This window comes from Planococcus citri, chromosome 5 (genome assembly GCF_950023065.1).
Source record: "Planococcus citri chromosome 5, ihPlaCitr1.1, whole genome shotgun sequence".
NCBI classification, from domain to species: domain Eukaryota; kingdom Metazoa; phylum Arthropoda; class Insecta; order Hemiptera; family Pseudococcidae; genus Planococcus; species Planococcus citri.
In genome coordinates this window covers 38,218,307-38,233,214 of record NC_088681.1, presented here as the reverse complement: position 1 = coordinate 38,233,214, position 14,908 = coordinate 38,218,307, and the positions used below count along the sequence as shown (strand labels likewise).

At 33.1% G+C, this 14,908-nt stretch overlaps 1 protein-coding gene across 1 annotated transcript in view; it reads left to right on the top strand.

Moving 5' to 3' along the window:
• Positions 1-4,959: 4,959 nt before the first annotated feature.
• The window catches only part of LOC135846624 (kinesin-like protein CG14535), a 221,207-nt gene continuing 211,258 nt past the window's right edge, over positions 4,960-14,908 (top strand). The window contains exon 1 of the mRNA XM_065365825.1: positions 4,960-5,535. The gene's annotated coding sequence lies outside the window, so the exon portion shown is untranslated. The remainder of the gene's footprint in view (positions 5,536-14,908) is intronic.

Here is a 14,908-nt window from a genome sequence, read left to right as displayed (position 1 = left end):
TATATTTGTACCTTATTCTCTGCCGAAACACCCCCAATCTTTATGGACCTTGACAAATTGAGCAATTTGCTTTTTAACAGTTTCAGCCGCAATAATCAAAAACGTCGAGGATTCGGTTTACTAATTAGATACATATGTTAGCCGATTCGACTTTCTTTTTTTTTAACCACACTTCTGTATTTTTCAATTGCATGTGCAACGTTGACGTTGGGCTGACATTTTCTGCCATGCGTGTTATACTAATGGAACGCGTATTACGAGTACCTACCCTACCTATATGCCTACGACTATGTGTGAGGGGTGTTCACCGAACTAGGTTCGATGGGCCGCCGGCTGCTTGATATATCGGGGGGTTCAAAATTACCTATTTATCGGTTTACGAACGCGTGGCGTTTGGGTTTCGGTGTTATGTTGGGTTTGTGATTTATGTTCCGAAAGTTTGTCGTTTTTTCGTTGTTCTTCCGGGGTTTCTGTTATCTGCCTTCTGCCTTTTTTTTTCTGTTAGTGAAAATGAAGAGTGGTTGCCCCATGTACTCGGTCCCCTTTTTAAGAATGAGTTTTCGATTTTAGATTTGGAATAGGCTTATTTTATGTAATTGGTGGTTTATCGATTCGTTTATTGGAGTGGTTGTATCAGTACAAGTACAGTATGTACATCTCCGAAAACAATTACATAAATATTTGAAAAATAAATTAAAGAAAAATCAAATGCTTAAAAGATGTTTGTTAGATTTGAAAGTTCAGAAGGGCATCTGTCGGAATTAGGAATACCTACTTTTTCAGCTGGTTATTTAGGATTTTATAAATGGATTTTGTTTACGATGAAATCTTTGAAGTTAGATTGCTGCTTATTTTCATTCTCCTAAATAGCAGAGGTGTCAGCTTGAGTCCGAAGTCAGTTTTTACAATTTTTATTAAAACGTTGAATGAATTACGCCTATTTTGAGAACCCTTGGTAGCCCTTTAGGGTGGTTTTTCGAAGCAAAATTTAGTCTAGAAAAATAACCAAAATTCAAAATACATCATAATGTTTGATTATTCTCAATCTTACTCGTATTTCAGAGAAGTCAATGATCTTCGATTTTTTCAAACTCATTTTCGTCTGAGTGTCAGAGTAATTTTTTTTCAATTTGGAAAAATTCATTAAATCTCGGGTGAAAAAAAAAATTTAACTAGTCCAAATTCAGGTTGCTGGTGTAGTTGTAGTTGCGTAATTGCACATCTTTCATCATAAATTGCGAGAAAAAATGTTTTCCGATCAAGACCGACTTATTAGGAAAGGAAAAATTTTGAAAAAAGCAGTGTTGCATTTTTATAGGTCCTGCATAAAATATTTTGAAAAAATGTGTGCTGCAACTCTAGGTGAGATTTTTTCCGAATCGTTCCTCTGAATGAATTTTCTGAAAAGCTGAAAATTTGGGAAGAACTCATGAAAAAATTTTCATGAATAGGTCTAAAAACTTAGTTGAAATGTGCTAATGATACACAGAAAGAACATTTTTGACGGTGTCTGCATAGAAAACACATTTTTTTACAGTCCATATAGACAGGCCTTTTCATCACATCTTAAGCAAAAAAAGGATCTTTTTGGAAATTTTGAAAAAAACTTGACTTTTTGACAAAAATTATGACTTTGGCAATTTTAACTATTTTTCGATAGGTAATGTTTGATAAAAATGAGATTTTCTTATAGGTAATTCTAGTAAAAACTCATGATATGATTATTTCAGTACTTTGTTTTGACAAAAATGACGATTTTTCAACTTAAGAGGGTGCTCTACCTTTTGTTTGTTTACTTTTAAGCATACCCGCGGGCAGAGATTAGACATTTTTCAAACGCATTTTTTTATTAGTTGGAGAGAATGAAAGTGAATAATTATGAGTGAAAACGTTATTACTGTATTGAAACAACATAATAAAACTTTGAAACAAGCTAAATGATTAAAATATAATGAATTCAGACGATTCTCTATATTCGAGCATTCATTGTCAGTCATCACACCATAATTCTGAAACTACTGAAGAGAATTTGATGAAATTTGGATACATTGTGCATAAAAATGGTCCAGAGAGGTTGACGTTGCCCTTTTTTCAAATTTCTTTGTATTTTTGGAGATATTGCCATTTGAAAATTTCAAATGGCTATAACTTTGATTTAACAAAATTAATCAAAAAAAGGGCAACGTCAAGTTGTCGGGAATTCGTTTCTGCACAACATATTCAAATTTCATCAAATTCTGTTCAGTAGTTTCAGAATAATCATGTGTCAAGTGTCTGATGACTGACAATGAATGCTCGAATATAGAGAATCGTCTGAATTCATTATATTTTAATCGTTTAGCTTGTTTCAAAGTTTTATTATATCGTTTCAATACAGTAATAACGTTTTCACTCATAATTATTCACTTTCATTCTCTCCAACTAATAAAAAAATGCGTTTGAAAAATATCTAATCTCTGCCTGCGGGTATGCTAAAAAGTAAACAAACAAAAGGTAGAGCACCCCCTTAAGTAGGAATTTGTGAGCAAGGAATTATTTTTGCATAAAACAGAACTTTTTTGACTTACAAACATAGAAAACTGTATCTACAATTTGGAGAAAAAGTTTCGTTTTTTTAAAAATGTTTTAGAAAAGTCCATTTTTTTGTTAAAATTGTCAACAATTCCTAATTTTTGTAATTCTTGTAAAAATTCCCAATTTGTTCCAAAGTTGTCAGAAAGCCTCAATTTTTTTGGTCAAAATTGTCAAAAAGTCCTAAATTATTGTAAATCTTATGACGAAAATTGTCAATTTCCTCCATACTTGTAAGAAAAGTTCAAACTGTCTGTCTATCTGGTCTCTTGAGGTCACCGACCCATCTGTCTGGCTTCTTGAGGTCATTGACCCGCTCGTCTTGCTGCTAAAGGTCGTCTGTCTGTCTGGTCTCCTGAGGTATTTGACCTGTGTGTAATCTGGCTTCTCAAGGCCGTCTGGATGTCTTTCTGATGTATTGAGGTCATTGACCCGTCTGCCTAGCGTCTCAAGATCGTCTGTCTGGCTTCTTGGGGGATCATTGACACTTCTGTCTGGCTTTTTAAGATCATCTGTCTGCCTGTCTGACCTCTCATCGTCATTGACCCGTCTGTCTGGCCTCTCAAGGTCGCTGATCCGTCTGTCTAGTTTCTCAAGGTCGTCTGTTTCTTTTGGAATACAATGGTGCCAATTTTCTGGTTGTTTGCAGTAATTTCATAAAATTCAGAAAATTAGCCAAAAACCCGTCAAATTTTTCTGAGTTTTTGAAATTAACGATAATGGCCAAAAAATTGAGGCCATTTACCCAAAGCAGTCTGGATAAGGACCAAAGCGAAAGAACCGTGATTTTTTTTTAAATGCCCCGTGATTGAAAACCCATATCTGTCCTCTATTTTCGTCATTTTTAAATAATTTTCCAAAAATTGAAAAATCAGTTTTTTAAGTCAAAAATCTGATTTCTTGGTGTGAATCACGTTCTCGTTTAATTAGCTAAATTTCAGCTATAAATTAAAGTTGTGAAGTTTCAGGGGATCTTATGAAGAAAATGAAACCGCAAAATTTTTTTTAAACAACGTCATCGTATAATATTCTTGAAACGATGCTCTCTCACATCTTGGATTATTTGCTGACATATTTAGAACTCGAAATTCCTAATAGAGTTATCGATATCTTAACAAATCCGTTTACCTACAGAAAACAGAGATGGAGATAGCGATAGGTAGATTTGTAAATTAGAAATTTTTTATGTCGACTTACGTACTACTACCGCATTCTTCTCGCGAACATTAATTTTTAATTTCAATTTCTCAAGCTCTTATTTTGATCCTGCAAATCTGAACATTTTTCTTCCAAATGACCATATTATGTTCATTTTGTCGTACGTATTTTTCATTACTTTCAAGTCGACCGAAATTTATGCAAATGTAGTATATATTTACAGCTGTACAAAATGCAAAGTATGCGGAACAGGTATTTCTGCGTCTCTCATCGAATTGCAATCGTTATCGTCTCGTAAATTGTTCCATTTCTTCTCCTATATGCCAGGTAGACGCTTGGGAACCAATTACTCATTCTGCTTTAGTTCATTTGTCGGCGGGTATTTGAAAAACTTGCAGATAAAAATTTTATCAGAAGAATTATCGCACTCTCCTCGTACACTTGTACCTTTCCTACCTGTCCAGTGAAGAGGGAGGAGACTGATGCAACTTCAACAATGAATATACATAAACAGATCGAGAGGCCAGATTAAATACGTGTATAGCCGAATTGCTTATCTTGTGCTTGTTTCCAAGGCGGTATTTACAATTCAAATACAAAAGCCGGAATTTAAGAAAATAAACATTATTAAAATAAACGTTCGGTTCGGATACCGTTTTGTGTACACATATACGCGACTTTATAGTAGTGGTAATTTGGGATGTGTTTTTGTAATGCTAAACGTACATAAGACTGCGTATTAATATACTGTAAGTACACGTGATCGTGATTAATATTTTAAGAAAATCCTCGCCGGCGAGCTTCCTTCATGTACTTATTATTACGATACCTCCCAATTTAATACCCTGGTATGTAAAAAAAAGAAGAGTACGTACTTAGGTATACCTTAAAACAAAGCAAAAGTGAAAAAAATAAGACGAGAACTAGTTTTAATTATTAAACATTTATGTAAATTTTTCTCGCACAGGTTACCTTGATCTGTCAACGAGTTCATTGTTCTGTCAAACTGCATTTAAGTACCGTTTCTCACGTGTGTGATAAGAATCCAGGTGAGGAAAGGAGGGGGGGGGCTTGATGACGAATGCTCAGCGTTTGTGTGGATGAGAAGAGGGAAACGAAAAAGATGAAATAAATTTCTGAAATATTCCCCTCCCTATGCACCTCGTGTTTTTGCTTCTGCTCCTGCAATGGTACTAAAATGCATTACGCTTACGCTTACTGCATCGCGAAGTGTGGAAATGAGAGGAAGGTTGAATGCTATTTTAACTCGAACCGCGATCGCGACCCACCCGACCTTTCTCCCTTTCCATTCAGCAGTCCTTTTTCAGTTTTCTCGCCATAGCGTGAAAAAGTATGGCTACTTAAAGTCAAATGCCAGTCTGCATTACGCGTACCCCCTCGATTCACTTGTCATGTTCCGGTTTACTTAACGTTTTCTTTATTACTTTCCGTTTCGATTGTTTTGTAAAAGTTTTCTTTCTTTTTTTTACGTTTTTCGACTCTGTTTTAAATTATTTTTTCGCGTTTTTTTCTTCGTTTGGTTTGTCGCTCTTTTTTTTTTACCTACTTGTTTCGGTCGTTTGTGTCGTGTGCTTGTTTGTGTGTTGCTTGTATTTTTACTTGTGTGGAATTAACATTAGTTGGGATTTTTTTTAAAATTCAGTGCGGTGTTTTTTTTTCTACATGAATTGCGATGTGTTGCAGGCGATTGTGTTAATTTTAGTACGAGTTTGCATCTTGCTACTTCTGGAGTCGAGTTCCTGAATCCTAGTGATTGACAATGATGTAAAAGAAGTTTAAAATTTGGTGAGTTGGTTTTTTTGATTCTTAGTACCTAATTTAAAAGGTGAAGGGGTTAGCCATTCTGCATAATTATTTTAACGAACGTTATGTTGATTGTTAAATGATGAGAATTTGACGTGTAAATTTGAAAAGAGTAATCTTCATTTCATATTGAGAAATTTATGAAAATATGGGAAATTTAGGGTGGTTCATCGTATACAGGGTGTCCCATAAATGAGGTGTCGAAAAATGAAATTGTCCAATGGTAAAGTTTCACTTTCCAAACTTGGCTTTAAATTTCTCAAAAACAAAATTTCTTAGATAAAGAACTGTATGCTCTGCAGTTCTGTTTTTTTCTTCATTTTTTTTGTGAACTTCTTAATTTTACCCATTAAAAAAATAATAAAAATAGACAAAATTAATTTTCTACCTAACCAAAAATTAAATGCAATTATCTTCTTTTTTTTTTTTTTTTTTTTTTTTTAGAAATTATTTGAAAATATTTTGAGTAACAATTGTTTGGGAAGTTGTCAATAAAACCTACATTGATTGTTTGCGGGGAAAACCTGGCATGTTGAAAATACATGGTGTCTACCAGGTGATCAAAGTCATCATAAAATCATATTTTTGGCCAAGAATTATTGTTGAATTGACCTGTCAGGTTACTGAAAAGGACCATAAATAAATTGGTGAAAAATTGGTATAGGTACTTAATTAAGCAAAATTTTGAAAAATTGCTTACTTGAAATGCCACAAAAATCGAAAAATAAAATGTTCAGTTACAAAAAAAATGGTACAAAATTATTTGTGAAAAATTCCATAAAAATCATTCATCAAAGTTGAATTTGAAATTTTCGTAATTTTACAGTTTAAAAAAGTAGTTCAAAAGTGAAAATCGATTTGTTCATCCAAAGGTCATCAAGATGTCATTTTTTCTTATATTTTCGATTTAATGGACACCTTGAAATATGATAATTTGTTCTAATCAAAGTAAAGAACTAAGATTAAGAATACATAAATTTATATTTCATTATTTCGACCACCGCAGAATCGATAAGCAGCAACTTTAATCCGTTTTAGGAATTTCCTGAGTTTTGCCGATTTTTTACGTTTCGAAAAATTTAATTAAAATAGCCTAAATGACATTCAGAATTGGCAAAATGAGATTGACTGTGAGTAGCATTCTGGGAACCACTTTGATTGATTCCAGTTCAAATCCAATTTTTTTTCGCAATTATCCATCTCTAAAAATATTATCAAAATTTAGCTGGAATTGAGACTTCTAAATGATTCGAAATTGTTATTAACAATTTGGAAGATTGAAAATTTGGCGCAGATCAAATTTTAGCCTTGTTTTTCAACTTCTGGCGCTAAAGTCGATTTTTTGATTTTTGGTGAATTTTTCAAAATCAAAATACTTATGGAACAAAAATGTGAAAAAATCAACATTTTACCATTTGTTTACTTAGAAAGCTTGAATTTGATATTTACCCTAGTTTTGAGCCCCTCTCCTCTTGATTAAAAACAAGTGTACACCGTTTCGAGCATTGTAGAACCGCCAACAGATTTTTGGATGTTTGAAATTTAATTCCCAAAACTTCACATAAGGTAATAAAGTTGTAGGTAATGCTTTGATTTAGGTACATTAAGTAAACTCTAGTTTGAACCTACTGAGTTAACTAGAGATGCTTTTAAGTTGTTATAGAGCACACTTTTCAAATTTCCAACATCCCAACTTCATTATATTATGTAAAAATTTTTGAATGCGTATTTCAAATTTCTAAAATCTGCTGAAGGCTCTAGAATTTCTCAAAACCGTCTGAAACCGATCTCAATCGATTCGATGTAGTGAGTCGAAAATCGGAAACAAAGAATTTTAGATTTCTAGCTCACAATCAGTTTAGTAAAATATCGATTTTTTCACATTTTTGGCTCAATTTGATTCTGACAAATTTGCCTAAATTGAAAAGTAATTGGCTTTGTCCGGGTCAGAAATTTTTCTGCTGATTATGTAATAGGATAAATCCATTGTTTGAGTAGAAATTTGAAAAGTTGTGTTTTGTGTACGCTAAAGCCTTATGAGCTCACAAATTTTTTTTGGAATTTTTCCAAGAATTCTGAACACTCATTTTTCTGATCATTTTATACATTTTTTTTCAAAATCCGTTTGTAGCCTTCTTCAATTTACAAGTTGGGTAAAAGTCCATTTGAGTTGATCTTCTTCATTTTTTTATGTACCTATCTACTTGAGTAAAGTAGTTTATCTCTTGCTTTAGTCAAAACTGAATTTTTTCTTTTTCAGCTTTTTTCCCCTTAAAAAATCAATTTACTTACCCTATTTGATCCCAGAAATATGAAAACCTTCATGGGTCATTCCATGTCAAATCGGCGGATTTTTGCACGATAGGTCTTCGATTTTTTTTTTTTTTTTTTGATCTGACCATATGTAGAGGTCATCAAACAATGACGAATGACGCAAACCGGACATTTTTTATGACAGAGCTATGGGGCTTAAAAGTTTTTCAAAATGGCCAAAAATGTAAAATTTCAGTTGCAAATAGCTCCGGTTGTAAGTGGTATAAAATTTTGAACTTTTTTTTCAAATTGTAGTACTTTGACAGGGAGTGTTGCCGCTTTCAAAAACTTAAAAATACTTATTTAAAAACTTATACTTAATTTAGAAAAAAAATAATAAGTTTGGCACTTATTGCAAAAAAAAAAAAAAAAGGAAAGAAAGAAAACTAAAAAATGAAAATTGTTGCATTTTTGAGATATTTTATCTACCAATGTGTAAACGAACATGTGAAAAATCCCCCCCCCCTAATTTGTAAACGAATTGTCGAGAAATACCATTTTTCGTTCTACAATTTTATGAGTGAAACATAATGAAAAAATTTCGCCGCCGTTTTGAATAAAAGCAGAAATCTAAAAAATGAATATTTTTGCATTTTTGAAATATTTCACCAATGTAGACAGACATAGCAAAATCCCCCCCCCCCCCACCAATTTGTCGATGAATTTTCAAATCTTCTGGTTTGGCATGGAATGACCCCATGCAAAATTTTTTCTGTAAGCCAAAAAAATTACTCAATTTTCATTCAATTTATATTTTAGCTATAGAAAGATAACGTTTTTTTTCAAATACCTACTTACCAAATTTAGTCCCTAATCCAGAATTTGTCCCTTTTTGGTTCCGAAAAGATATTCCTTGAGAACCAAATTTTTGAACCCCCTCCCCCGAATTTTTGAAAAACACCACATCCTCTTTTAGCACCCAAATAGAATTGAGTATTTTTGTGTAATTTTTACATTATCGAAAAAAAGTTCAAATTTGAAATTTTTAACGTGGGAGCGGGGGTGAAGCTGTGGCGAAAGATTGCTGTTCATTTCTCATCGTTTTGTATCAAATGAGATTCAAAAAATTTCAAAATGCTAGAAAGTTTGGCAGGATTCTACGACGTCTCCTGGGTATTGAAGTATTAATCCTTTGAGAATCCTCCCTCCAATTACCTCTACGACGTTGTAAATTTGATAAAAATCTGATTCTATCCAGAATAAGATTCGTATAACTCGCGATTCGAAATATTCCGAAGTAAATACCCGCCACCCTCGAATTATTCCACCAAATCTCTTCCGGATCTCCGCGAATGAAAAATGATTTTTTTCACGCTATATGTCATCGCAGCACCCAGTCCCAGTCAAATCGCCTATATTATGCTGAAGCCAAAATCGCTCATTTCAGCTTTACGTTTCGCAGTTCGAATTGCCGTCTGTCGAACACCATGCGCGGAAATAAATCGTCGACTTCCTCTCCATATTACATATCGTATAAACGTTTAACGTAGACGCAGCCGCCCACCGTACATAGAATGAAAGGAATTACAAATGTGAAAATAAAAAATCCATTAAAAGGCGATCGTATACATATATGAATGTATACGAAAGCAGCTTTGTTTTATGTGTATGTGTGTTATGCCATGTACTATATCTATGTACACTCTTATATGCTATAGGCGCAAATACACGCATGCATACGTTACGTATACAACTACGATGAGAAGACCTGCATAGCACGGGGCAATCTCGCCTGCATTGCATAGTATACACGTTAGGTATATTTTGGCTGCTCATTGGCACGTTTGGAAACGCGTAAACGCAAGTACATTTATGTGTATGGTAACATAGACGTATACGTAGAGTATTCTAATTTCGAGCCATACGTGTTAAAAAATAACCTTTTTACGAGTCATTGGTCTGAGCGAATTTACGATTTCAATACACCCAGCAGTGGGTAAGAGGCGATGTTGTACATAGACACATACATATGGGTAATGGGTGCTACCTACTCATACCTATCTATATGATGTAAATACGAATTTGAATCTTGAAATTGGCTGGCTTTGATGAAGACAAATACCTTAAATTTTTTCAATGGAGGGTGCATGTTTTTTTTCCATTGATACCTTCTCAAGCTGATTTATGTAGAATTCAAAGTATATACTTCAAATAAGTAGCTCATCTGAATTAAACATTTGTCACAAAAACTTTCTCCTTGATGAGTTGATTTTTACCTTCGTCTGAAAAAAAAAATGAAATATTCATATACCTGCCCATGGTACCTACCTACTCATTCGAGTATTTCGATAAATTGCCACCAAACATGGCGATTTTATAGAAAAATACGAAATTGATATCTGCGATGAGAAAAGTACCCGTAATATAATGGTAAAACATCTCGAGCCCTTTTAAGGTACTCGACTTTTGAGTGGAATTGCCTTCCTGTCTCGCTCACTCACCCCACATCATCGTCCAATTTTACACCAACGCCTATACCGCGACGATGAATGAAACAATAGGAATTGCAATTTGGCAAATGTTGATACGTTTTTTCTCTTCTCTCGAGTACTCGACGATAAAAGCTTTCTTTTTAACAAGTAATTTAACCTCGAATATGTACTCGTACTTTGCACGTCGTTCGTCTCGATTTTTAAATAGGAAAATAATAAGCTGGATAATTGCGCGTGTGGATTCCAATTGCTCGGAAAATTTCCCATTATGGCGTTGGAAAAGTTATAAGACTCGATGCTGCTTGCGCAGTAGATGTATCGACTGTTGACAGATACATGTGTTAATGTAATTATGCCAAGATTATTTCGGTCAAGTCTCTATCTACGTATGCATATTCATTGGTTCGTCGAGGTCTTAATCTTCTTATGTACGATCGTGTTGAAATTTTAATACTAGCTGGAGAATTTGATTTGCTCAAGTACGAGGAGATCTGCGTATCAAATCTGTACTGCTGGAGTGTTTTGTGATGTGCGAAGATACGAATTTGACAAATCGTCGCGATAAGAGGTCGCTAATAGTCGGTTTAAATGGTATTTGGCAAAGGTTCTACGTGTGCGATGTAATGTTCTATCGAGAGTAAAATTTTGGCGGATTTTTGATTTTTTTTCTCTGGAGGTATGCGAAGTATTTTTTTTTTCAAAAGTTGTAGTCGATTACAGAATTCGAATGTTTTTTTTTTTTTTAGTGAAGAAATTTAATTTACGAGTAGATACGTGTAACAGGGTGCTGAGCAAGTCATATGTTGTGTTGAAAATGGTGTAAAGCTCCAGAAGTTGACAAAGTCAATCTAAAAATAAAAGCGATTTCAGGACTCGAGAATTTGACTCACAAGAGGATCTATTGAACTGGTACTCTACGATTTGAACAAAATCAAACTAGATTGAAAGAACACATTGACTTAAAATTTCCCTAATCAAAATTTTGGTGCTAAAGTGTATCTGTAAATTTTTGGCGAATTTTTGAAAATTCAAAAAATTGAAAAAAAATTTGTTGTAAGGGAGTTTTTTTAAACGTTTTTATGAAATATTTTTCCAGCAAAGTAAAGCTATGCGAAAAATTTTTCAATCCAACTTCCATCACATCACATGAACATCCACCAATTTTGGGCCATTCTGAAGCTTCCAGCGATTTTTCAATTTTCTCCAGAAATTTCAAATTGCTTGAAAAGGCCAAAAATGAATTTGATGACTTATAACTTGATTGGTAGTTATTGGGCCCCCTTCTACTGTTTTAGGTGGTGACCGTGAAATTCCAGGAGTGTCAGTTCAAAAGTGAATTTTTGACCAATTTTTAAATTCCAGAAAAAGTGGGTCCAATCGAATTTTTAAAAAAGGTTTATATTATAATGGCCGGTTTTCTCAGCAAGATAATCGTCGGTGAGTTTATAAGATCACCTAACTCGAAAACAATCTGAATTTGACCTTTTAGGAGTCTCCTGCGAGTTTTAAAATTTCTCCACGAAAGTTTTAAAACGCTGTAGAAGAATCAAAAATGAATAATCAATTTTGAACTCGCACTCCTATAAGGATTCGAGTCTGTTTTTTTTATGTTCTCAAAATTATTACGAGTACATAGCCTATTTACCCAGATGAAATGAATTCTAGAAAAAAACTACGTGAAAATTACGAACTTTTGACGATGGAAATCAGTTTTCATACCATTCTGGATGAATTATTTATTTTTTAAAAAATCCAGTTTCGTATTTTTGGGCTTCAATTGACCAGTGGACCATAAACAAAATATTTGAATTTTTAGTCGCACTATTGCCCGATTTAAAAATTACCTTTCCCTGGTTCCTAAACGATCAAAAAATTCGCTTGAGCGTCTGAAAATCTGAAAATTTGAAAATCAATGTTATCGACAATTCGACATTGCTTTTCAACGTGAGGATCAAAATATTGAAACATGGTATGACTTAAAAAATATATAAAAACGTGACACGATTTTTCAAAAAGGCAAGACCTACCTAGGTACTCGTAAAGTGACCCGTAAAAAGAAATGTGAAGATCAGTAAATTTTTAGCTCGTGATTAATTTCTCATGTGTTCTCAAAAACGACTGAAAAACTCCCTCCAAAAAAATATATAGTTTTTTTTCTGCCCTTTAATTTGACCTACCATTTGATAAAATTCGGAAAAATGCTCGTAGTACATGAGGTTTGAGATGGGAATATTTAGGCAAAATTTTCACCTAAAACGCTGGCTGAAAAATTTGGAAAGGTTTCCATATCTAAATATTGATCTCTATTTCCCTACACATCTCAGAAATTCCAAAATTTTTGGTCTAATTCTTGGCGATGAGTAAGCATAAATTTTTTTTGTGAAATCAACATCTTTTCGGATAGAAGGGGGGGAAGAATTAGTTGTTCAATTCTGCATACGTACTCTAATTTCCCCGCTTCGAAGAAGAAAATGAAAAAACCTATTTAATTTTTAAGTACCTAGTTCCGAACTAGGCAAAAATGAACTTTGATCTTTTCTAATGTCCTGAACGTGATAATAGGCAACTACATATAAGATCACCTAAACAAAAAAATTTCAACTTGAAAAATTTTCAAATTTTGAACCCCTTTGGTAGGGTCATTTTGTTGTGGTCTCTTAGACATAATTTTTAAAATTGTCTACTCGTATGTATGTACTTGTATGAACTTTTTCAGATCTGTGTTGAGGATCTATCAATTTTTCTCAACTGGGGATACTTACCTTTTTTGTTATTAAAATGTATTCCTTTTCCAATTAAAATATCTTTCCTTTTTTCGTGCTTTATACAGCTTGTTTTTTAAATTTCGAAAAACGTATGTTTTTATTCAAGTTCCACTGTTTGAACTGATACCACATAATTACCTGCCTCATTAAATCTTACACGTAGGTATCGTAATCTAAAAAAGTGCATTTATATGCTAATTTTGAAAATTACTCTCATTGGCGCATTCAACTTATAGTTATATGGGCACTTTTGATTACAAATGTGTAATTGTGAGGTCTGATGTTCTTACATTCGGTGATATTCCCAGTTTCATACCTACTGAATTACGAAGTAGGTATTCAAATTCATGTAGGTAGTATCGCTGCGGAAATAATTAAAAAATTTTTTGGTGCGGAATAAAAAGTATTGTATCATTTGCAAGAAGGGCCAAAAATACATAATGAACTGCAACTGGATGAAGTTTTCCCACGAGTTGATTTTTATAGGCTATTATAGGTAAATTACGCAGTTTTTACAGATGTTTTTATTTCATTTTTTTTCACGAACCACCAAGTATGGAATATTTTTTGAAAACATCATTGAATTTTTTCAGTGTCTGTTGGAAAAAACACGTTCACTTTTTTGCTCAATTTTTGAACACATTTTTTAAAAACTGTGACAGGTAGTATTGGAATTTTTCCAATAATGCGTTCTACTTTTATCGTTTTATAGCTCGAATGATGATTTTTATTTTGTTTGAAAAAATTCGAAAAACCGCTCATTCCGATAGTAATATTGGAATGAAATTCGTAAAATAATCAGCTTTTTTAAATTGAGAATAATCTAGAAATTTAAGCGAAACGTACTACGGCATTTACTTAATTCAATTTATTCGCAATCAACTTGCACATATTCAAAACATCTAAGCTAATTCTTACTTTGTATAGACACTCTAGTGCCATGTACCCCGAGCTGTATCACCACTGTTTTTCCACTTTTCTGCCATATTTTCTGCTTTTGTTAGAGAACACGTATCTTCCAAAATGTGTGGCAAAGCTGAAACAATAATGGGTGATGGGTATTGAATAAGTACATTAGGAATGAAAAATTTTCTACCAAGAAAACGTGATAATAAGTTTTACTTACAAACGAAGTATATATGATCTGTAAATTACCAGAAAAATTTAGTATTTTCAAGCAAGGACAAAGTTAGGCTTAATTAAAGGTTTGTAGATGTATAAATTTTATGAAAGTTTCATTTCATTGAACATCTAGTGTTTATTTATATGGAGCTACCCACTTTTTCAACAAATATAACACTTACCACTGCATTCGCCTGTACGTTCTTTAAAAATTGCTGCATATTCTGAAAATTTTTACCAAAAGAATTAAGAAAACTTACTTATTACAAATTTGGTACCTAGCTACATACCTATTTAAAATAATGATTCGATTTATTTTTGATTAGCTTACTTAGTAGTTGTTTTTGTTTTTCGTCGGTACAGATAGGTTTTAACCACTGAGAAATCTTTTTAAATACAATCTCAGCTGCTAGTTCCATGTCTCGTAGTTCTGAGGAAAGGTCACGTGTAAATATCGTATTATCGGACAGTTGTATAAAATTTAAAATATTGCCTACTTACTTCTTCTGAATATTTCATCCTCTGTATTCATTTTATTGAAAGAATGTAAAGATAAGCTATTCAATATTGACTCAGCTTTTGATTCTGAGATGAACAAAGTACATACCTGTTACATTAGTAAACTTATATTATTTATGAGTGGTTCATTTCAACAATCGTTTTGCTCACTAAATTCATTTTCTGCCAATTGTCCGTAAGGTCTTTGTAGAATATTTTTAAAAT